At 35.3% G+C, this 25,219-nt stretch overlaps 2 long non-coding RNA genes across 18 annotated transcripts in view; one reads left to right on the forward strand and one right to left on the reverse strand.

The window, feature by feature from the left end:
* LOC118186613 (uncharacterized) overlaps positions 1–25,219 on the reverse strand; it is a 746,791-nt gene that overhangs the window by 415,732 nt on the left and 305,840 nt on the right. The gene's annotated exons all lie outside the window — the stretch shown is intronic.
* LOC118197774 (uncharacterized) overlaps positions 1–25,219 on the forward strand; it is a 465,671-nt gene that overhangs the window by 208,570 nt on the left and 231,882 nt on the right. For 5 of the 17 annotated variants that reach the window (XR_015042522.1, XR_015042520.1, XR_015042518.1 and 2 more), the window contains one exon: positions 23,983–24,208. The exons of the other annotated variants lie outside the window; for them this stretch is intronic. This is a non-coding gene — a long non-coding RNA (uncharacterized LOC118197774). Of the gene's footprint in view, positions 1–23,982; positions 24,209–25,219 lie in introns of those variants that run through there. 17 annotated transcript variants of the gene reach the window in all.

Below are 25,219 nucleotides of genomic sequence, written 5' to 3' on the forward strand. Positions count from 1 at the left end.
GGCTTTTGAAAGAAAACGAGTGGAGAACATCTCCAAAATAGGTTTAAAATGAGGAATTTCAAAGTATTGTTTAAACTATAATTTTTAAATATTGTCAAATTGTTAAAAAAATATAGAATACTATAAAAGTCTAAAATGACTGGTTTATGGCGTTTGTATTCAAATTTTGATTTCATACGTGAAGGAGTTTAAGACCAACAACTACGATAAACTTACTAACTTAAGCATGAATCCTCAGAAATACAATATGCAGAACTTAATATAAAAAGTTTAAAAGCTTGCTGTAGTATTAATTCATTATATAAACTCGCCACTTGGGGACTTTATTTATATTTATTTAATAAAGATAAGTCTTAATAATTCAAGATTCAGCTGGGCACCATTTTTACTGGAAGGTTTTCGTGAGAAACGTTTTGTTGCTTACGAAATTTTCAACAAACGTTCCCAAAATGTAAAAGGACAGCTACCAATGTTTTGTAATGAGAGGAAATTCATGTTATGAAAACAATAACCCCGCTTTCTATATCTTAATAAAATAAATAAATAAAAAAATGTTTATTACGATAGTGTTATCTCGATAATAAGAACTCTATATAGCAGATACAAATGAAACTGAATGGATAATCTTGACAAGATAAAGATTTGATGGTCACAACAGATGTGGAAGATATGAGAAAAGCTATACCCGCAACCTTCTATCGCAACAGATAAAAGTCGATGTCGATAAAAAAAAAAAAACGAGAAACTTCTGTCACCACAGATAATAATCTTTGCCCACTCGGTCCCATTTCATAAGGTATCAAATATCTTATGTGACACAGAATGAAAAGCGTTTGAGCATAAAAATGCATCTACAGTAGGCGCGGCTTAATGCAAATCGCGGTTAATGATTTCAAAGTTCCGCCCATTTGTACACTCTTAGACAAAAAAAAAAAAAAAAAAAAAAAAAGACGCACCAAGAAGGAGTTATCCGAATGGGACGAAAATCGGTAGAAGTGATGTACATGTACAGAAAAACAAATGATTACAGTTTCAGAAAAATTGGATGATTTATTGAAGTGATAGAGCTTCCCAAAGTGAAAAAGTTAGTAACGCAAGCAGTTATTGGGCTTAACAATCGATTGACAGGGGTTGCGGATGTCCTCCTGAGGAATATCGTGCCAAATTCTGTCCAACTGTCGCGTTAGATCGCCAACATTCCGAGCTGGTTGAAGGGCCCTGCCCATAATGCTTCAAACGTGCTCAATAGGAGAATGATCCGGCGACCTTGCTGGCTAAGGCAATGTTCGGCAAGCAGTAGAAACATGTGCAGTGTGGGGGCGGGCATTATCTTACTGAAATCTAAGCCCAGGTTGACGTGACATGAAGGGCAACACAACGGGCCTTAGAACTTCGTCGACGTATCGCTGTGCTGTAAGGTTGCGACGGATGACAACCAAAGGGGTCCTACTATGAAATGAAATGGCACCCCAGACCATCATTTATCTGGTTGTCGGCCTGTCTGCCGGAAGACAGTCAGGTTGGTATCACACCGCTGTCCGGGGCGTCTCCAGACTCGCCTTCGCTGGTCATCGGGGCTCAGTTCAAAGCGGGACTCATCAATGAAGACTATTCTACTCCAGTCAGTGACATTCCAGTGCGAATGAGCCCGGCACCACTTCAAACGGGCTTGACGTTGTACAGAGGTCGATGGTAATCGGCGCAAGGGGCGGCGTGACCTCAGTCCCCTTTCTGTGAGCCATCTATGAATGGTCCTTGCGGTCACTGAAGCACTAGTTTCAGGTACAATCGATAATAATGATGCATCTGGGGCTGTGAGGGCCGCTCTGAAGATTGCTCGGTCTTCACGTTCTGTCCTTTCTCTAGGCCTACCGCTTCCTTCTTGATGCTGTGTGCGACCATGGTTCACCCATTCCTGCCAACATCGTCTAATAGTGGCATCGCTCCTGCTCAAATGTCGAGCTATTCGCCGATAAGACCAACCGGCTTCTTTGAGTCCAACTACACGACCTCTCTCAAATTCTGACATCTGCGCATATCGTTCGCGCACCTGTATGCGAGGCATAGTTACTGTCTACCAGAGTACACGGAATAAAATTCGTGAAGAATTTATGACCTGGAATCGTAATTTCTTCTCTTAAATATCCTGTCAGTTGCGCAGATTAGCGACAACCGTTCATTCATTGGCAACCAAAATGTAAAATTTTGCATTTTCCGTCGTAACCTGTATGCCTATCAATTTGTGTCCCCGATTTGCTTTATATCTTCTCGGTGCGTCGTTTTTTTTTTTTTTTTTTTTTTCTTTTTCTTTTTCTTTTTTCCTAAGAGTGTATATGAAAATATGGAAAATGCATCGGATATTGTGATCAATAAATAAGGATTTACTATTGCTATAACTTAACCAGTTATGCTTATGTTCAGCAGCTTTTCTGTTTTTCTCGCCTTGCGTTTTCCGGCCAGAATGCAAATTTTAGTTCGAGAATATTCAAATGAGGTAGAAAGAGATAGTACTTGAAAGAAAGGTCTTAGATTGTTAAATCAGAGCGTGTTCCGCCTACTGCTTTTTTAAAAAAAGGTTTACTAGTTGGAAGGTTGTGAAACTTGGCTTCGTTTTCAGTGTAAAACTTGATTCTATGAACCACTGTCATGTCAAAGAGTGACAATATTTAGATTATAAAAAATTTTAACTGTAAAAAAATAGCAAAAATAGTTTTTAATTAACCTTTATTAGCCTGATAGGGGCTATGAGTCTCGAAAGGGGATTTTGCTTTGGTTCATTATAAACAACATATCACTTTTAAAATTCTTGCCGCCAAATATTATCGTCCTTTTTTATTTTTAAAGAAATTAAATAATGAATAATTTGCATGTATGTACGTATGTTTCTCGCATTGTGAAAAAACGACGGTACATAAAGCCATCAGATTCTGAATATTGTAGACTTCCACCAGAACATTTGGACCACGAAGCCCGAATTTCGAATTTGTTCTGTTATTTATTTCATATTTTGTAAATCTTTAATAAGTTTTTGATCAGCAAACTCAATGATTTGAAGGCAAGCAGTGGCAACGGTTTTGGAAATATAACATTTTTATCTCAAGAAGGTTAGAGTAAATGGAGTAAACCTTTCCCGTATGTCCCGCACTAATGTGAAGCCATGAAATGTCACCATGGACCTTATAAGAGAGGATGTATTTCTTTTAAGGTCCATGAATGTCAATGTATGACGTCACGATTTATCATGGCTCATGGCCGCTGCCTTATAACCGGACTTCTGGTTGATTTTTTTTACATTCTAATCGATGTTCTACGCGTTAACTATTCGTGATTGAATGTTTCAGCTATTCATGGTTGAATTCTCCCGTTTTAATTTTAACACTTAACATAAAAGGTTTTCTGCTTAGTACAGAGAAAAATCACAAAGACTGCAAATAACTGTTTCATGTTTAATAAAATCTAGGAACATAAAAAAGTGTAAATGGTAACTGGTAAAACAAATGTCCTGGCAGATCAGTGGAAGTTTCAATGGTATTTCCTAAAGACACATTTCTGAGTCTGCGAACGTTGATATTTGCTTCCTAAGTCAGAGTAATTTTATTTAAATATATATTTCGTAGTCTTGTCCATAGCTCTATGGCGGCCATGATAAATTGTGGCGTTACGTTGGCTGATATTTCCTTGGCTTTTGTGACGTCAGGCTTCCTCCATCTGTTCTAGCCTTCTTGTTTATCTCCAGCGTGCGAGACTGTTGCCATTCTGAAAAATATCAGATCTTTCACATTTAATTAACAAATTCGACTCTATGAAAACAACATGTTGCAGCGGCCTGAAATAAAGTACTTTTATCTTCCACACGCCAACGTGTTGACATTCAGTAAAGCCTTCGATACTTTTAAATTTAATCTAGAAGGTTATTGAGTAATAAACTAAGCGGTTTAAAAGCAATAAACGCAATTCATAAGAATATTTTTTTCTACTATTTAATGTGATTGATCTAAATAAACATGTATTAAAATCATGAGATGTCTAATTAGAAATACTTATTATATTTATGAAATTGCGCTAGTTGGAGTCATTAAAATCATTATATAATTATTCTTTTTTATGATAACTGTTTTAAGACCGTGGAAGCGGTTAGTTTTTAACGAAATAACTTTGAATCGAATTTTATGTGGCGTAAATGCGAAGAATGTGATATTTAATAAATAAAGTTAACACATAAAATTTAATAATAAAAAAGCAATTTTTTTCTTAGCCATTTTACTAAGAAAACTGAATATTGGTATGATGAACTGAGTATAAAAATGTATCTCAACACTTTACACTTTATCGGGAATTTTAAACATATACTGTTGTGTAGCTTTTAAAAATTTTGTCATTTTGTTGTTGAATTGTATGTGGAGTAAGTGGGAAGAAAATGATGTTTAAAAAGAAATGGTTTAGAAGAACTGAGTGCAAAAGCAGAGAGGTACGCTGCGAGAAACCGTAACAAAGACAACCCTTAAAATCTGAAACCTTAATAAATTTTTTAATTATATTTCAATTGTGTGTTTTTTAAGTTAGGTTATTTTTTACAATAAAGCATTTCCTTTACATTTTTGCTAAAAATATTTGTTTATATATTAACTGCAACATTTCATTTCGTTATCTGTCTGTAATGCGTCTTCTTTTGATATATGTGTAGAGGTTCTTTTATGATTTACATATTTTTATTATCTAACTTTTAATATTAAATTTTTAATTTCATTTTTAAATTTTATTTATTAATTTTTTTATGAAAAATTGTAACGGATATGAACTTACTGATCGACGTAAAAGAATTTTGCATGTGGTTTCAAAATTCATTCAAAAACACTACTGCTCTCTTTTTGATAAAATATCAAAAAATCTACTCTGCCTGCAAATTTAAGACTGAATTGGTAACAAATAGATACTCGGAGAAATAGTTTTTTATCGCTATTTTATTTCCTACACACATTTCTTCTACATCTATATATTTATTGTCACGTTTAGAGAATTTCAGAAAATATACGTACATTTTTGGGCATATTATCGTATTATTTATCTTTTCACCAATAATATTTTTATGTTTTTGGAACCTCGCTGCCTAGATTTTCCGTTTTCTCGTAGAAATCATTTTTAGAAAACTCTTTTAATACTTTTTTACTTTTCTGAACTTGTGAAATGTTCTCAAAATACTGCTTTTGAAAGTAAATATTGCTTGAAAAACTAGAAACCAGCAGGAAGAACCTCTTCTTAGTTGCTATGTAAAAGTACGAAATAATATCTTCAGATGTTAAAATTCCGAAACCTCTTCGGATTCCTCAAACTTGTAGGATTCTTTTTCGGTAAAACTTTAAATCGGGATTCTTCAGACCCAACTAGACTGACAAGAACAGTCTAAAATAAAATCGCAAAGTCCTGAGAAAGGTGAAATAACTATTTTTTAACAGAAAGGACCACATGTGCTTTCTGTTAAATTTAAAGACGCCACTTACGGGTACGGGTAGACAAATTTCCGCCACTTACGGGTACTCGAAATAATTTAAGTTGAAATTTAATGTCGATAACGTAGTCAGATGACTACACAAAATGGTGTCTTTTTACTACATAAGCTGGCTCAAATATTTTTCAAAATATAGCGCTTTTTAAAGCCGGCTAGCAAAATGTCTAAAGCCGGAACAATTCCCGGCACAGCTAAAGATAAAATGTAGACTACAGACGATGCTGTCAAAACTCTAAAAGGTTCAAAACCCTCGACTTAAACACTCAAATAATTAATTTGCATTCTAATGATGACTATGGAAAGAAGACGTTATAGTAAAAGGTAAAATTATAATATTTCGTCAACATAAAATATCCTATGAGCTGAATGAGAACAAAATACTCTTGCCAAAGGTATTTGAATAAAATAAAGTTCTAATATGTTTCAGGAAGTAGTTAACATCATCTGGCTCTTTAACAAATTTAAACCTGTACTCCCAATTAAGATGGCAACGAGAGCTTTAATTTAATTCTATCTTCCTATTTGTATTCAGATACAGAAAGTGAAAACAAAGAAATACCATCTAAATATATCTATTCAAAAAATGATGGCCTTTGATGAAAAATTGTCCCAGTAAAGATTCCTATCGTCGCTATTAATATAATTTTTAAATAGGACATTTTATCTGGTTATACTGTCTAGACAGGTTATACTGTCTGTATCTGATATCAAACTCTTGTTACACCTTGTTAAACGTTATCACATAGCGTCTGTTACAATTCCTTCACATTATCTCTAACTATTCAGATACTTAAAAGCAGTTTGGGTTAAATCTCGCAACTATGTAACCTTTGGGCTCTTGTCTGCTGGCAACATTGTAGCATTCACTTTCTATTAAATTATGTAAGTAGGTGAACTGTTATTGAAAAGGATGCAATGGCCGTCTGCCTTGAAAAAAAAGGCTTGCCTTTGTAGGAGCTTCTAAAAGTGAGAAGACTGATTCGAACACGGAGTCACACACGGAAAAATGACGAAATATATGTGTTTTCAGCAATCCTACAGTACATTCGTTAAAAATATTTGCTGTTTATTGAAAATACCTATCTATTGCAGTTGCTCACTAAAACTGGCTATTTACTTCTTTGTACGAAGCAAAGGAAATATTGTAACCGCGAAAAATTTCGGTTTTAAAATTTCAATGGAATTATTCATTTTGACCGTTCCTGAATCCATTTTGACGCACCCCCGCCGTGACGTCTGTACGTACGTATAGAATAAAGAATACTTTATTCCAAAACGGGTTGTAAAAGGACTTAAGAATGGATATTTTTTGTGACCGTCTGTACGTTATCTATCCCCGTAACTCAAAAACAAATAGCCGTATAACATCTAAATTCTGTATATGGGACTATGGGACGGCTATAACATCTAGTTATGCACCTCCCTGTTTCGTTGCAATTGGCTGCACAAAACGTGTATATATATATAAACTCGATTTCGCACTAAGTGAATTTAAGATCACACAACATATTGTGGCGTTTTTCTTTTCTTCTGACACCAGTTGTTAACGTTATTTTCTTCTTCACGTTCGTACGGGGTTCGTAGGGATTTGGAGTGAATAACGACGACACTTGATGAAGTATCGAAACACACTTTATTTACCAATATTAATCAGGACAGCTCCAAAACACTTTGACAGTCGTCGAAGATCTACAATAAATACTCTGGAATAATCAGCGACAGAGACTTCACTCTGTCAGGCAATAACGGTGGAGACAGTTACACTGCAAAGCACCAGAGTACAGCTCCCGACTTTGTTTCGTCGTTCTCGGAACTCCACGTACTCTCGAGACTCTCCACGCTACAACTCACGATGCACTCGACGACACACAGAGCACAGCTCCCGACTCTTCGGTTCAATTGTTCCCGGAGCTCAACACGATCTCTCGATTATGCACTAACCCCGATACACCAAGAGACTCTTCGATGCACTGGACGATCAACTCGGCGCTAGACTTCAAGACACTCGCTCAATGCCTGACTATCAGCTCGCTAGACGAGGCATTTACACTAACTGACTGCGGACCAGCAGGGTTTATATAGCTTTCGGCTTTTGTTCGAGAACATTCTGGGCTAAAACGGTAAGAATTCGTTCCAGAAGGTTCTCCAACCGTCCATGGTATATCGCCAATTTTGTCGCCACATGTCGCCAAATGGGCGATTTCGCGCTAAATGTGGCAATCCTGCCTTCCCTTGCCATTTTATGGCAACCCTAAAACTGCTTTGCGGGGAAGCCATCTTACCGCGCCTTGACATTTCGTAACAATATATCTATATATATATATTTGTGCATATTATTAAAAGAGCTCAGTATTTTTATTCTTATATACTGGTAAACTGTGAATTATTTTCCTTTAAAGATGACTGAATTATGTTATTCTTAAGCTCCGGGTAAGCTTTTTATGCCTTTAGTTTATCTGCATACAACAGTTGTAGAATTGTCGACAATTTAAAAGTGACGCTAGGCCTAACGAGGCCGCCATTTGTCTACATTTGATATTCTATAGTGAGTTAAGTCAATTGGGGCACCAACTTCAGAGCCTTTTTCTCAGTGGTAAATTTAGCTTTCTTTTTAAATTAGATTTGGTGTCTTAGGATTCTATATTTCACCGATTTCAATGAAGATCTTTTGAGTTTTTCCTTTGCCACGCAGTTGAAAATTGTATTGATTTGATGAGAAATATATGTCTACTAAAATTCAAGGAATTTCCTTATTATTAAAATAGTTATTTCCGTTTTAATGACCGTGTCACAGTGGTCTGTAAAAAATGCTGCTAACCTTATATAACACTTAAAAGACATTGACTTTTACACCATTGATGACATTCATAATTTTATCTGATTGGTACAAAAATCCCAAATAGATTTTGGACACTAAATTCTCCCACTTTCAGGGGTACAGAATTCATGAATGATGTTTCTATAATATCGTATTGCTTATCTTGGACCTTATCTAATATATTATGTATACCATTGGCATGGTCGTCTACAGAAATTTCTCCAGTATTATGATTTATTCCAATATTCTAAGGCAAATACTGAAGACAAGTAATCAAATGAATAAATAAAATTTGTAACACATGTTGTAGGTTCCAAGTAACTTTGTTAATCACCATAAAAATTAGATGCTTATAAGTTTTACCTCAGCGGTGAATTATCACCACCAGAGTACATCAAATAGACAGACAGAGAATTTCAACATTTCCAAACTTATTTTACCTCGAGTGCTCAAATTAAAATATACAAACACAATAAATTTAACAGCCAACCTGGACCTGGTTTCAGTTCAAAGTCTCCTTTTACAAAGGATACAAATCCAACAATTTTAACCTAACATAGGAAGAGACTTAATCTAGTCTCTTACCTACACCGCGACAGAAGTCTCTTACCTAGACCGCGACACAGTCACTTACTCTTACCTAGACCACGACAAAGTCAGCTTACCTAGGCCCCGACAAAATTTCAAACATACACATACATTCAGAACGGGATCTAATCTCAGTCTTATTGTTACACGCGTACGGGTTCGTAATGAACTGAAGACCCATCAGCGGGCTGAACACTTGTAGTTCGTTCGAGGTTCGAATCCCATCAAAAAATATATATATATATAATTTCTCAAAAAAATTTGTTTAAGAAATGAAATAAAAGGGAAAGCTCTAAATAAAACTCTAAATTGCATTTTAGATGATATTTTTGAAGATGTTCACCTCCATAATGGAAAATCATAATTCTCTTTGCTGCTCATCACAATAATTGCAACCAAACGTCTTCCAAACCCAACAGAGAGTTCCTGATAACGTTTCTCAGTCATGAAAATCAACAACACATCCATCAATTTACCTATGAGGATTCTTTGAATAAACAAAATATTAATTTTCTTACGTATCATCTGTTATTTTCACTATCAAATGCCATTTGAAATACCAGAATGAATCAAAGATTGCTACAGATTGGATCAAGCTATCAGAAGCTTGCCTTACTCTCATTGTTCCTTCACTGCTGTCATTGCCAATTTTCTCGCTACTTTTCTTTCTGAGTGAAATCAACTGCAATTTGCTCATCCGTCAAAATTATGATCACACAATGGGATTTAAGTCAGAATAATCCAAACAAGATACTGAAGATCACCGGGGCGCACATCCATCATGACTGGAAACACGGTACATGTTTATTTTTAAGATTATTTACTATAAATGCATTTGACATTATTTCCCTCGTTGTTTTCTTTTCTATTTCGTTTTAAAATTACTCAGCTGTGTTTCATTTTAACAGCTGGGAATGGCAAAACTGCACTCGATGAAGCAAATATTTTAAATCGAGTGAATAATAATTTTGAAATAGCTAAAAGTCTCATTCAATTGTTATTGTTCTGATTTTACATATCTTCTAGGCGAAAAAAAAAAAAAGAGTTTCTTGTCATTGCAAGTAACGCGCAATCTTTCGATTACTTTCAGAATTGTAAGACTGCATTGCTTATCAATGAATTATTCAAAAACAATATGTCTTTCTTAATTATATTTTGCAACAAGTGTTATTGACAATTATATCAATGACATGTTTATTTATTTCTAAATACCTTGCTTCTGGCACTTAACCCATTAGCCATCTTACATCTGAATACTTCTGGTTTATATAATTAAAATAATGAAGTTAAAACAATAAAGTGTAGAGCACTTGTTTAAATATTCTGTGTCCTGCATTTCCCTGAATAACAGAAAGATCACACTGGAGAATTCCTAAGTCTATATTAAAGTGATAAATATTAAGGCAATCATGTCCACTCAGAGATATTAAACGATGTTTAGTTGTTAAAAGATATTTCTAGCAACATTTACTGTATTTTCTCCCTCGCATTTTCCACGCCAGCCTTTCAGCACAAGGTTCTAATGTTTTTATAAATACTCAAGCAATTTTGCCCTTTCCCGAAGTGTTTAAAAAGCGAGCTTCCCTAAATTATAAAATGTAATCAGTTATCAGTATATGTTTTCGTCATGCTATTGAGATACATTCCGCAAGAGAAGAGGAGGAAGAATGACCTTGTTTGTTTACATTAGCTTTATATAAGTCGCGTGATCCCTGAGATCATCGACCTTGTTTGTTTGCATTAGCTATACGTAAGTCATGTGATTTCTGGGATCATCGGAATGTGCTCGCGGATTTTATGTAAATGAACTCTGAATGATGAAGCAGTTAATTGTTAAGAGTTCCAAGAAGACGGATGCTCTTGATGGTTGTGAAGGCCACTGCACGTGAGAAGACGGAGTCAAAGGTGAGGAAGACAGTGACGATGGCGACGACTTGGAAGCTGCAGCAGACGACACAGACAGAGTTCCAGCAGCACTGAATGACTTGATGCTTGGGGCGTAGCTATGAGGATTAACAGCGACCAACATTAAAGACACAGGATAGCAGAAATGAAGATATCTTTTTAGATACTGGTACTGTAAGATTGCAATGTACTTTTATTGGTATAAAGGTTCCGTAAGTCATAATGTGAGAGTAATCCTCACTGTTGTTTATACATTAATACTGCTCATTTATTATGTTCTTGTTGTAACCGCGTGCTCCAGAATTGTTCTCTTTCGACTTTTGTGCGATAAAATTAATAAAAAAGGGGTGGTACATACGCAAGTAAATACGGCACATGAATTAACTCTACTGTATAATTTATCTCGAACTCTACCATTTTTTCACTATAATCTACATCAAAAGTAAAAAGAAGTGGTAAACTTCAGTGGCAGCATACAGCTTGTAATTTCTTTCTATTTTGGAGTTGGTTTATGCATTTTGAATTCCATTTTCAAAGTGTTTTTTCCTGAAGCATTCATTATACACTGACTACCAATAAGTATTTGGACACCTGTGATAGAAAAGGAAAACTAACTTTATTCAAAATCAATAGTTGGTAGAGCCTCTACGAGAGGTAATACTGCGTGGACCCTCCGGGGCATACTTTCCACAAGTCTTTGTATGACAGCTAGTGGTATTTTATTCCACTCGGCTTGGAGAAGACATAGAAGTTCCTTCGCCGATTTTGCACGGGTAGTGCACCCCTGAATTCGGCGATGCAACTCGTCCCAGAGGTTCTCGATAGGGTTCAGGTCCAGACGCTGGGCAGGCCAGTTCATTCGATGAATTCCATTGGCACCATATCAAGCCTTGATTAACGTCGAAACATGACAACTGGCATTGTCGTCCTGAAACTAACAGGGGTCCAACCCGTAAAACTGCCACAACGTAGGAAGCACATTGTCATCCAAAATAGTGCAGTAGGCATCGGAGTTGAGCTTACCATGAATGGGGACCAACGATCCCAGCCCATACCAGGAGAAACACCCGCAGACCATAATTCCACCTCCGCCGAACTTGACTGTTGGCACAATGCATTCTGGCAGGAGACATTCTCCAGGTAGACGCCAGACCCTGTCATCCGAAAGGTAAAGGGTGAACCTTGATTCGTCACTCCAAAGAACCCGTTTCCGCTGATCTACGGTCCAATTTCGATGTGCTTTGCACCACATCAACGGAGCAGCGCGGTTGGACTTCTTTACCAAAGGCTTATGGGCAGCAGCACGACCATGAAAACCAAGCAGAAGTGCTTCCTTACGGATGGTATTCACTGAAACAATACTTCCGGATGCCTGTTGAAACTCCTCGCGGATGAGGGCCATCGTTTGGGTGTGGTTCTTCCGACAGTCTCTATCTCGCAGTTTCGTTGGTCTGCCGACTCGGGGCACATTCCGACAATCACCGCTCACCTTCCACTTCTTAATCACATAGGCTACTGTCGATTTCGGGTACTTCAGATCGCTAGATATGTCCCTTAAGGATCAGCCACATTTGTGATGCCCGATAATTATACCTTTCACGAAATCAGAGAGCTCCGAACTGCAAGGCATATTGCATGCGACTAAAGCCGATGCTGTTTCCTACACGATATATACCGGCGGAATCCGTGACGTACTTTTAGGACTGCAGAGATCGTCATTTGTATAGGTGTTCAAATACTTACTGGTAGTCAGCGTATAAATACAGTCTGTTTCATATTAAGTGGGACAAAATAAAGCATTCCTGTGAACGCCGTAATTAATTACTTTATTTTAATAAATCAACTTTATAGTGAAGTTATAGTTATCGAAGTTTCTGTAGATATTCTATGTGTGCTCCTACGGTGACAAGGGAAACATCTATGCATCAAGCATAATTTTATGCAGTTCTTACACAGTGTTACATCATCATTACCAAGTATTAAATACATACATTACTACTTCGCACATGTCCGCATAAGCAAACGCATACAAAGAATATATAAACAAACGCATTCAAAGCAAAGTCTGTTGGCGTATAAAAAATCTCGCCAAAGCAGAATACTAGACTAATTAAAATTATATCATATTACTAAAATTTTAACATTTTTTTCAGAACACAGTTATTAGAAACATACATATATATAAAAATACTTTTATTTAAATGTTATTTCAAATATGCATATATTATATAAAATTAGAAAATCTATTTTTTATTAGAAAACGGCAAGTAGAGTGGATAAAAAAACCTCTACATTTTATAAAATTAGGTTTTAAAACATTAGAAAAAGCTCAGCTGTGAAATGTTACTCCTCCACCTTTCACGTATCTGAAATTACATCCATATGCGGAGCACGAAAGTACCATTTTTTTAAGTCCGAAACAACGCGCGTACACGCAAAACACTTGCTTCTCACAAATTCTCCATAGAACTGTAATGGTAAGGAAGATTTGTGGGAAATACGATTTGGGAAATGTTCCAAATGTCACGTGGTTCGTATTCCTGTTCCCCTTCAGACTTGTCGTTTCTCTCTCTAGTACATTACAGCTCTATGGAAATACTTTATATAGTAATATAGCATTTTTTCCTTTCTAAATATCCATGGAATATTAAATTCTTTATATCTAACTTTTTATATTTATTACATATTTATGCTTTAATATATTTAATTGTTTTATATTTAATCTGAAATTTAAAATTCTCTGGCGAAGTGTATTGCCAAAAATTAGAATTAACTGGAAATTTGGCCGAGTATTATGTACATGAGGGGTTAATATCAGTTACTGATTGTGGCTTAAAACTGGAAATGTACCAGATATTTCAATAATATGATTTGAGGAGGATTAAAGTGACGCGACGCGTAAAATTTATGGATTGGATTTCTTAATAATGGCAAAGCACACATAATGTTTGTCTAGTAGGAATATTCTAAGGGAAACTGCTTTATATCCATGAAACATGCGGAACCTAGACAGCTCGTTTGTGGGGATTTGAACTCAGATTGAGTTACCAGCTTTCAGCGGTCTTATCAACTCGGCCGCAGGTAAGCCACTTAGAACCTTAGGGATACTTTAGTCATAGTGTGATGCAATCTTAATTTCTGAAAACAATTTCGCAATGGCAAGGAAAGGAAATTGTTCTTGAAATGCAGATAATATACCAAAAAGTAATAGCATACCAATCTGGAAAAAACAATACAACAGACTAGGCTAAGAAACATTCGATTGGCTAACTGCATTTTGCTGCTTGATATGATCTTTCATGAAAGATTACTGAGGAAATGATAATTCCAAAGTGTGCATACATTACAATTATCATCAAACTTACTGGGGAAAACATGTAACTGCTCATAATAATCCACTGAATTTGTCACTTTTGACACTCGCGGAAATGTAAAGGAAAAGTTAAATCTCAACATCATTCTGAGATCATATCAGAAATTCAAGAAATTTAATTAAAGAATTGGACAGTAATTGAAATAGCTGAGAACGCATCTAGAATGGAAAGATATCAAGAGCTCTAAAACCTTAAACGAAACGTATATAGAGGAACAAACAATAACGGAAACTATATTCTACAGGTTTCCCGATTTTTAGAATTCAGTCTCTACACTTTTCCGATGTACTATGTTAGGCACTTGATCGTAATGGATGGCTTATACGCAAACTGTGATATACTTGTATAGAATTACGCCCAGACCTTCTTTCAGAGCCGTATCATAGGAAAGTAAACATATTCAAGTAAGACAATTTTACTCGCCATTGTAAATGGAACTTATTCTTGCAAAACAATCAATCAATGATTAAAGAAACTGACAACAATCATATCACAGTGGAACAAAGATTAATCGTGGAGTTTTGATTAAAGGCTTTGATTAATGATTAACGATATTTTTGATTTGACAGATGAGATATTGCGAACCAAGTCGGTTTCATTTCCTCGCTGATATGATTGTTAATATTGATCGAAACATTCGAAGAATGAATTATGTCGTCCGTAGCGACATAAAAGTCTCCTAAATCGATTCCAGTCACAAAATTAACAAGAGATTAATTAATCATTTTGACTTTGCAATCGCATGAAGTATTTTAAGAAGCAGTCTTTCCTTGGTATTAAAAGAGATCTAAACATGATCTGCAAATAGGACAGAAATGGGAGACCCAAAACCCCTTACTAAAATGCTAATAGCAAAATTTTTTAATGTTCTGTTTTGTATACATTCCATAAGGCACTTTCTCCCACCTTTCTGCATGCCTTCGTGGTGTAACGGTAGCACACTCGGCGCATATTCGAGAAGTCCAGATTCGAGTCCTGGCGAGGGCATTACTCATTTTTTCACGTATTCCGCATCAAAAAACCTAATGTCTCTACAATTCTTATTATATTATTAATCAGCCTTTATTCTATATTGAAAATATATAATTATAATTTATTTTATTTAAATCTTGTAATTAATGTAAACACCCTAAACGGAATGGGGAGTCAATGTAAGCTGCTCCAGCACAGAAAAAACAAAGATCAAATCCTTGGTAAAAAAAAATGGAAGTTCATGATTGCATTGTCTTGAGCAATTTAAAATTATCTGTGTACGAAATCTCTTTAGAAAGGCTGGTGGTAAGAAAAAGAATAGGTGCAAAATCCCTGCACTCTATTCGTCGCATAATCACGATCAGAACTCAGATGAAGTCCTTTGTCACCAATTCGTAATAAAACATTGATAAGCAAAAACTAACGGGCAAAGTCCGTATGCAGTTTTGATATAGGTAGATAGGTAGAGATATGGAGGGCAAATGTTATGTCAGCAAGTATCGTCCACATACTCTATCTTCCTAGAAAAAAACACTAATTGGTATATATGTACTAAGACTGTATTTTTCAGTATCCGTCCAGACACTTAAATTCTTTAGTGTAGCTCCGAGGTATTTTCTTAAAACGGAATTTTATATATGTTCCACTTACTGTTTCAATGATGCAGTCATTTTAAGTGCCCTAGACGTATTTTAATAGCACACATGGTTTAATACGTTTGACATTCTTATGATGTAAGACTATTGAAAAGGGTAAATAACATAAATCAAGAAAGTAGTTCAAAAGACAGAAAAGGCCTTCCTAGGAAAGTGCGCTTCAAGCGCAGCAGGACAAAAGACAAAAGCTCATATAATAGGCGGAAGATAAGAAAAGTGCAGTTCTGAGAAAGGGTTATGATCCTTTCTGACTGCTATGCAAGATGTACACCTTGTGTTCGTGATCAGTACCAAGCTGTTGACGAGGTGTTGACCCATTCCTCTTGTACTACTGATTGCAACTGCGCGCTTGTTGCTGGTGGCTTACTGCCATGCTCTTCCAAGAATGTCTTGCATGTGACTGAATGGATATCTTCTCTCTGTCCTATAACTCAGCGATAGCTGCTGTATGATGAAGTGTGAGTTGTAGTCTAGTTGGAGAAAAAAATGAAGGCCCATAACAGCGGAGAAAATATGCAGGTAAGGAAGAATTCAGTGTAGTAATGATCACCAGGAAAGGTAATCTTCTTGGAAGATATGAAGGCACCAAAAATGATGCCTCTGCAAACTAGAATTCTGTCACATTCAAACCAGTACCTTTTGACTATTTTAGTCAAAAGGTACTAGTTAGTATGTTAGAGAGATGACTGCATGTTTTTCACTTTCTGCAGATGTTTAGACGCCCCAAACTGCTTGTAAGATTAAATAAATTTCTCATGTATTAAGAACATTTAATACCCCTGCTTGAGGTCTCTAATCGTTGTATTCTCGGAATTAGAAAAAACATTGTCTCCCATTATCAGGCAAGTTTTTCAGTTACATGTTCTTGTCGCGATTTCATCATCTGCCTTTGATGTCTCCCTGTCTATACTGGTCCCTCGTCCCTTGTGGTTACTTTAGATGACTATTACCAGACCTTCAGACAGCTGTTCTTGTCATTGGAAATGCAGTCTAAGTTTGTGACAAGATACAGTATGCGATCCCGGGCTTTTCGCCATATACCTTCTTAGTCTTTTTTGACCTTCTTTCAGCCTCTCAGTGATTGGACATCTGAGTGGTAAAGATGTCCAGTTATTGTTCACGGAACTGTCTTTTGAACATAGGAAGCAGCAACAGCAATTCGATATCGTTCAAATTGGTGTGCGCAGTCCAAAAGTTCCCACTGAAATGCTGAGTGTAAAGACCCTCGTGCTTTTTTTTATCCTCTCCACACGCGCATAGTACTTTGTGAAGCGTATATACGCAGTTTATACACATTTTACTGTGCTGATGCCTTATTGTACTGGATCACGTAATACTTTTATAACCCACATAATATTTTTTTATAAAAGTTTGTGAAAACTTTCGTTGGAATAAACTATTCTAAATCAAATAAAAAAGAAGGTCTAATCCAAAAGTTTTTACAAGCTCATGCAAACAGCAAAGTATGAACGGCTGTGTATTTTAACCAATTTAAAAAAAATATTCTGTATCATTTGCAAACATAATAAATATATTACAAATCTAACATGGGCAGAACATGACTTCCTTTTTATGTCTATTAAATTATACGCATTTTTGCTGCACTTCATTTAAACATATTTCCTGGAGTTAGTCAATTGACTTATTACTTAAGGCAAGTTGGAAATGAATCTAAAATTGCAAATTTTGAAATTAAATATTCCGCTCAATTTTTGTGTACGCGAATCAAACTTCTAGTATTTTTATTTTTTCATAACGAATGTAAAATTTTCCCGTATATAAGTACGAGAACAGGGAGACCACATTAAAATTTAGATTTCATCATTTGCCCAATTTTCTTTTAAATTTGATATTCACTAAACACGAATATTTCCGTCATTTAAAACATTTCTGTAAGTGGATGTATATGTCCATGACGAATGATTGCGAAAATAAAAGCTGGGTAAGGGGGTGGGTATATAAAATGTGAAAGAAAATTACTAACAAATTACTAAATTGGCACCACTCTTTTTAATTTGATTACCTCCCAGTCTTGAAATCTATACTACGTCACTTCCGTTATTAATTTCGTCAGCAATGACATGCAATGCGAAAGCTCGTATCTAATCGCTTTCAGCATTCAATGAAAGATTTTGAACTCTCTCTATATACTCCAGCTGCTGACACGCAGTCTCCTTTTCTTCCCTCCCTCGCCTGAATAGCATCTATTCACTGCTTTGCAGATTTGATCTATTATTTAAAAATATAATGCATTTTGTATTAAATTGTGGGGCGTTTATAGCACCCGTAGTGTTATAAAAATCAAAAATATATATCCTAAGAAATTAACGGTGTATGAGTGAGACTATGCGTCAAGAATGTCCAAGAATAAATTATATGTTGAACTTGGCACGTCTGTCTGCAAGTCCATCATTTCATCTACCTAACAATTTCCAGCTAGCTTCTAACGTTAAACTATCTGTAGATAAATCACTACATATATAAATATACTTTGGTGCTGCCGATTGCAGCAAAAAAGAAAGTTGCACAAGTAGATATTATAGCAGTCCCATACACAAAATTTCAACGTTTTACAGCTAATTGTTTTTGAGCTATGCGAGATACATCCGTACGTACAGAAGTCATGAAAAAAAGATCCAATCTGAATCCATCTTGAACACATTTTACAATCCGTTTTGGAATAAAGAGCTCTTCTATCCGTAAGTACAGACACAAAACAAAACAATAGTCAAAATTGATTCGAGAATGGTGAAAATGGATATTTCCGTTGAAATCTTAAACCCGAAAATTTTCGCGATTCCTGTATTTCTTACAAGGAAGTAAAAAGGAAAAATCTATTATTTCTGAGTAGTTGATGAATTTCGGTGTTAATTTTTTTACTGTATACCTATTTATTTTATTTCCGTTTTTAGAATGCTTATCTTTTTAATTTTATTCGGCATGATGCTTTACATAAATTTAATGTACAACATCTCCATTGATTGGGTCTAATGCATCAATCAGTCTGCAACTGCCAATCATGCGGCTCAAGAATATTTATTCATTTTCTGGGTTTATTAATTTGGGCATCTTTTTCGAATACTGTATCACTGTCCACCATTTAGAAACAGTATATGTCAATTTGATTTTCCAAAATCAGGAAATTTTTATTCTATTTTATACCATTAGTACTATTAATAAAAGAATGTTTTTAACTCCGTATGTGGGACAACATGGAAACAAAACTAAGATTTTTTAACCTCCATGAATATGACTTTAAATAATGCACTCTGAGTTTACTTTTTTCACAGAACTCTGAGTTTCCTTTTCTGCAGAAGTTATTCTTTTGTCCTAAAGATACTGTTATCAGCGAGTCCATTTGTGGATGTCAGAAATGCAATACGTCAGAAGCTACTTTTCTTGTACTGCCGGCTCTCTTATTTTTGATGTTGCAAGTAAAGTATCCATTATTTTAGTCATTTACCCGAAAAAGTGCATCACAAAGCACTTTCTACTACGACAGCAGAATAAGTTCTGTTTATTCAGTGTTTCCTTTATTGACAACAGAAAGAAACAATGTTGACATCTGCTACATTATAATTCTTGTGCTGGTGTGTTACAGATGGCTTGCTGTTTATTTTATAAGCCACTGTCCTCTGGCTTTTCTTCTGTCAATTAAGTTTTCCTTTCAGCGGGGAAAACCAACTTTCGGACATTTCGTGCTTTCATCTCATGCTCAACTTTTCAAACCCTTTACGGGATTAATTTAGTTACCTGAAAAAAGTGAATAATTTATTCGCCGAGTACCAGAAAAAAACACTGAACTATCTGCCATTTCATTTTATACTTAAATGCTTTCTTTTTGAGTTGAAATAAATTAAGAAGAATGAAAATAAATGTTTAAATATACGTTGTTTGAATAAAATTTTGCAATTAACAAAAGTACTTTTGATATGATTTGCTACATTAATTTGAAGATATGTTATAATAACAAATGTGATAGTAACTATTTGGTACTTATGTACTATTATTCCGTTGACCTTTGGCGGAAATTTCAGAAACAGTCACCAATCGTTATTTCGGAATTCTATATCTTCATCCAGAATTGGCGCTAAATGGCGCTATTTGGCGGGTCGATGGAATAATGCGTTAGTGCATGTTTTTTTTTTTTTTTTTTTAAATTAAGATTGCTCACACTATTTTAAGTATTTTTATTCAATTCTTTTTTAATGATAGCTATGCCGTTTTCACAAAGTGAAAAGCCTTATTTTTAAAATATTGAGGCCAAGTTTCTTAAATACTACAAAGGCTTTGCATCAAAGCTATATTCTCTAGATTAGTGGTTCTTAACGATCTTGCCCCATGTCCTTCCCTTTCATGATTGCTACATGATCATTTTCTCTCCCCTTCCTTTCCAATCCTCCAAAAATTTATATACATGTATTTAAATATAGATTATTTTTTAATATGTTCTATAAATTGAACAAAAAGGTATAGAAAATATTGATAAATAACAAACTTGAATAGATGTAGTTTTTTATATTTATAATCTAAAGCTAAATAATTAATAAGTAAATAGCAAGCTGACCACATTCCTACCTAAAATTATGAAATTCGTCCCAGGGGGGGATTCACCCTGGTTGAGAAAAACCTGCTCTAGACTAATGTGTGAAAATTTTTAGGTTCATCTATGACTAAAAAACACCAAAAAATTTTTCAAAGCTTTTCATATAAGATAAATAATAGTGTTTATATATTAAAGTATTTTAAATCAAATATGTTGTTTAGCATTAGCTATTATGTATGAATTTAGCTATTTAGTATTTCATTTTTTAAAATACATTACTTCTTAAAAATATATTAAATACATATTCAAATTCATTTGCGTCAACCCCTTGTGATTCCGAACAAAATCAGTCCCATTTTGACTCGTTCATTTGTCCATTTTGACTCGCGATTTCCAGTGAATTTTTTCCTTTTACCCTTTTATTCTGAATGCAAAATGATTAGATTTTTACCAATTTCAGATGTTTAGAATGACAAATATATATTTGGGACTGAAAGAGTTAAAGATTCTTAAAACAGACCATTCATTTATGGCTGCATTCTTCTGACACTAGTTCGTACGGGGTTCGTAGATTTGGAGTGAATAACGACGACACTTGATGAAGTATCGAAGCACACTTTTATTTGCCAGTATTAATCAGATAGCTCCAAAATCACTTTTACTGTCGTCGAACTGTTGTAAACAAGGTGACACGTTCAGAGACACAGCCTTCACACTGTCAGGCAATAACGGTGGTGACAGCTTCACCGCAAAGCACCCGAGTACAGCTCCCAACTCTGATCGTTCTCGGAACTCCACGTACTCTCAAGACTCATGCGATGCACTCGACCATGCGATGCACTCGACGATACACAAAAGTATAGCTCTCTACTCAGTACAGTCTAAGACAAAATTCGACGATGCACTAAAAGACTCTCTCGATGCACTCGACGAGCAACTCGGCGCTAGACTTCGAGACACTCGCTCAATGCCTGACTATCAGCTCGCTAGACGAGGCATTTACACTAACTGACTGCGGACCAGCAGGGTTTATATAGCTTTCGGCTTGTGTTCAAGAACATTCTAGGCTAAACTAATAAGAAATCGTTCCAGAAGGTTCTCCATCCGTTCATGGTATATCGCCAAATGTCGCCAAATGGGCGATTTCTCGCCAAATGTGGCAATCCTGAATTCTTTTGCCATTTTATAGCAACCCTAAAACTGCTTTGTGTGGAACATCCTTCAAGCGCATGAAAGCACTAAACTCCAAGTTTAGGGTACACTTCTTTATAGAATGAAAGCGCTTTCTAACTTTGTTCTCCAGTATACCTCAAAAAGGTTGAATAACATTGAGATTAGGGATAAGTGTGGGACATGGAAGATTCTTATGCTCACTTTCACGTTCAAATTTGTCGACAATTTTCAGTTGTTGTGAAATAGCACATTTCCTTCTTAGCCCTTGCTTCCGTATATAATTAGATGGATTTGGTCCATTAGCATGCACTGAAAATCCTTGATAGTGATATAAACACCAAGGATAATATATGCTCCTACAGAATTCCAACATACTGAGGCCCAAACCGTGACCCAATCCAGGAATAAGGTGGGGATAGTCCGGATGCAAAAGGAGCTTTCCATACATAAATTATCCAATGGTGGGGAAATTTGTTTGGTGGATTCGTTGTTTTACAATACACATTTTGCATTACGTACTGTCCTCGTGCTCCTCCTGGCAAGCCCAAGTTCGATTTATGGCTTTTCTAGAAAGTGCACAAGTGCACAAGCTGGTTTGAAATTTGAAGTGCTCTGTTAGATAAGCATTCGATCCCTGTATTTTCTCATATTAAGTTTAGAGTTGAAATGTAAGCAGAATATATTATTGTTTCTTGCAAAATTCCAATTCTCAATGGGACGTTAAAAGAATATATTCATGTGTCAATTACATAATATCAATGAAATAATTTGAGTGTCATGCCAGTACTGCTTGATAAGTTCATTTTAATACATTACGCATTCACTTTGCAGATGTAATCAATGTCTAAATATTTCTCATCAGAATAAGAAAAGTTACACAGTTAAATATTTTTTCCAAAATATAATAAAAAATAACTAATTTTTAATCAATAACCCTATTAGTAACACAAGAACCTTGAATTTGATTTAAATCTACGTCAAACTCAAGGTTTTCTGTGTCGGGGTGTTTCTCTTCGGCTTTCAACAACCAAATTATCGTGCTTAGCATTTTTATTGCAAAAGTATATATTCTCCATGAAAACTGATGTTAAATTCATTCTCTTAAAACACTGAAAAAATTTCTTAAAATACACTGTGTTTATATTAACAAATATTAAATGGTATTCTTTTCTCAGTTTGTTGTCATCTTTTTTTATTAATTATTTTTATTTAATTATCAACCATGACGACGGTAGAATTTATGATAAACCAAAGGAAATAAAAGCATCTGAAAGGTTGTCACATCAGAAAATTTTTATGTATTCTTCGAATACTATAAATACACTTTGTTGCTATTTTAGTTTGCAATCTTCTGATAAAAACTACAAATGTGACAAATATAGATCTGAGTGGGATGTCACTTGAGTTCAGGTTGGTCATAACTTTTGCTGATGAAATTCCGTCATTCTTGAAAACATCTTCATGTGAACTGCACGTGTTTAGTTCGCGCGTTTTCAGAAGCTCTATTGGTGTCTGTCAGATATTTCAGCATTTCGTCATGTGATTCAAGCCATCTGTTTAGCTTAAACCTAGTTAAATGTACAATCAGCTTTTTTTTTTTTTTTTTCCTGCTTTTAAGGTCGTTCATAAAAATTCATAATAGGATTTTATTTATTTAAATTATTTAGCATAAAGATAATATTGAAAATGGTTTTTCGAAATGAGTTACGAATAGTAGAGTTTTAATTTAAGTCCCAGGATTTCTTCATTATCACTGAAGTTATAATTTTTGCTGAGATTCCAAAGCCCTTATTCAAATAATTATAGTACCCCAAAATCAAGTACGTAACATAAAGTATTTTCTGAGTTTGGGGTCATAATTTAGTAATGAAAATTATTTCTACAGATAAACGCAATAGCCGTAAATGCATAAAAAGAAAAAAAGGGAAAAAATAAGTAGAAGAAGAAGGAATGAAAACTAGTAGCATATTATTTGGAAAATCCAAATGAAAAAAAAAAATCTCAGTTAACCCATATTGCTGAAAATACGCTTAAAATTTAATTTATAATCAATAACAGTACAAGTTCTGGCAATAAATTAATAAAATTATTGCTAGAAAATTCTATATTATTAGTGTTGCCCCGGACATACCAGTAACGGTCGCAGTGCTTTCTTTCATCTTTCTATACTGGTTAATCATCAAAAACGTCATAAAATTTAATAAGTATTACTTTCATAATAGAGTCCAAAAACAGTGTTTCTTTAAATATATATATAGAATGATGCATACATCCACTGTAATGAAGCGAGCTTAAAAGTGTTGATGGCGTAAAAATATTGATGGCATAGATGGTAGAATGTTGTATCCGTAATGAAAGCAACAATTTTGATTGGATAAAATGTTGATCCATAATGAATAGGAAACAAGCAGCCGAGGTAGATTAAATCTTTATTTTTATTTCAGGGAACATGTTGCGGCTACAAGCAACTTGGCACACTACTTGTGCTCATTTCAAAATATTTACATTTTTGATAGCTTTGCAGTAAGAAAAGAGCAGCAGACAGCAGTCCAGCAAGACCGAAGTGTAGAAAGCAAGTGCAATTGTGCTCAGAATTAAATGAGTTCAAAAGGAGTTAGGTTTTTCTTCAATGTATTTGATTACGTAATAAATATTGCTGCAAAATTATTATTGAGTGTTTGAGTTTCAGTTTCATTTACGTCACCAACGTTATGTAAGAGTCATATGATATGGCTTAGTGTCAAAATGACACAGTGGAAAAGAAAAGATTACTGTTTTCAGAACAGAGAGCGAGAATTTCAAAGATAAAAAAATCACTAATAAATTACTAACTTAATTAGCAATAGCCTTTCAAATTTCTTCTTTAGATTTAATTACGTACCCTTCTAAAATCCGACATCTGCAGTGCATTCCGCAATATCGAGAATTCTTGACCAATCCCTGCTTAGATTCTAGATAAAGACTTTTTTGCATCCCTATAAACAGCCGGGCTCTTACTGTTTTTTTTTTTTTTTTTTTCTTCCAGTTCCTGCTTCACTAACATGCAATAGTCGTCTGTTGACATGGTCTATTGTTTCAAAATGTAATACGTTGCATAACTATTGCATTATCGCGTTGCTCCAGCTCAGCAGATATGCATTTCTAAAGCCACATTTTACAGAAAATAAATTTATGCTCTGCACTGGAAAAATTGTGTTGTGATTCCTCAAAACTGCAATCATCTACTAAAAAACTAAACTCAGTGGCGTAACAGCCTTAATGGGCCAAGGCCTGCAGTGCCTGAAATCTGCTTTCTTGACCGTGGGCCCCGGGGTGCGTAAGGCCCTGAACAAGTGGTCAGCTTGTCGCAGGACCACCAGTGTTTAGTTTGCAAGCGAACTTGGTACTCATTTTATCGACCCAAGTGATGGAAAATCAAGAGATAAAAGGTTGAGTCGACCTTGCCCAGCCCGGGGATCGAACCCCGGACCTGTGGTGGTGTGGCGCGATGCGCCAGCCTCTGCGCCACCGGGCCAGTCATCTACGTCGCGGCATAATTGTGACGAGTAATCACCCATCATCACCCAGTTAACTGCAAGATAGCTGATGCCCTCTCTTTCACCAGAGAAAATGTTTTCTTTCTTCATTAATAAACAGAGCCCGTTACTCTTGAATTATATTAAACAACCGGAGATATCGCCC

Source organism: Stegodyphus dumicola, chromosome 8, assembly GCF_044657685.1.
Source record: "Stegodyphus dumicola isolate Sdum_Otavi_A_Nest chromosome 8, ASM4465768v1".
In the NCBI taxonomy this organism is placed as follows: Eukaryota; Metazoa; Arthropoda; class Arachnida; order Araneae; family Eresidae; genus Stegodyphus; species Stegodyphus dumicola.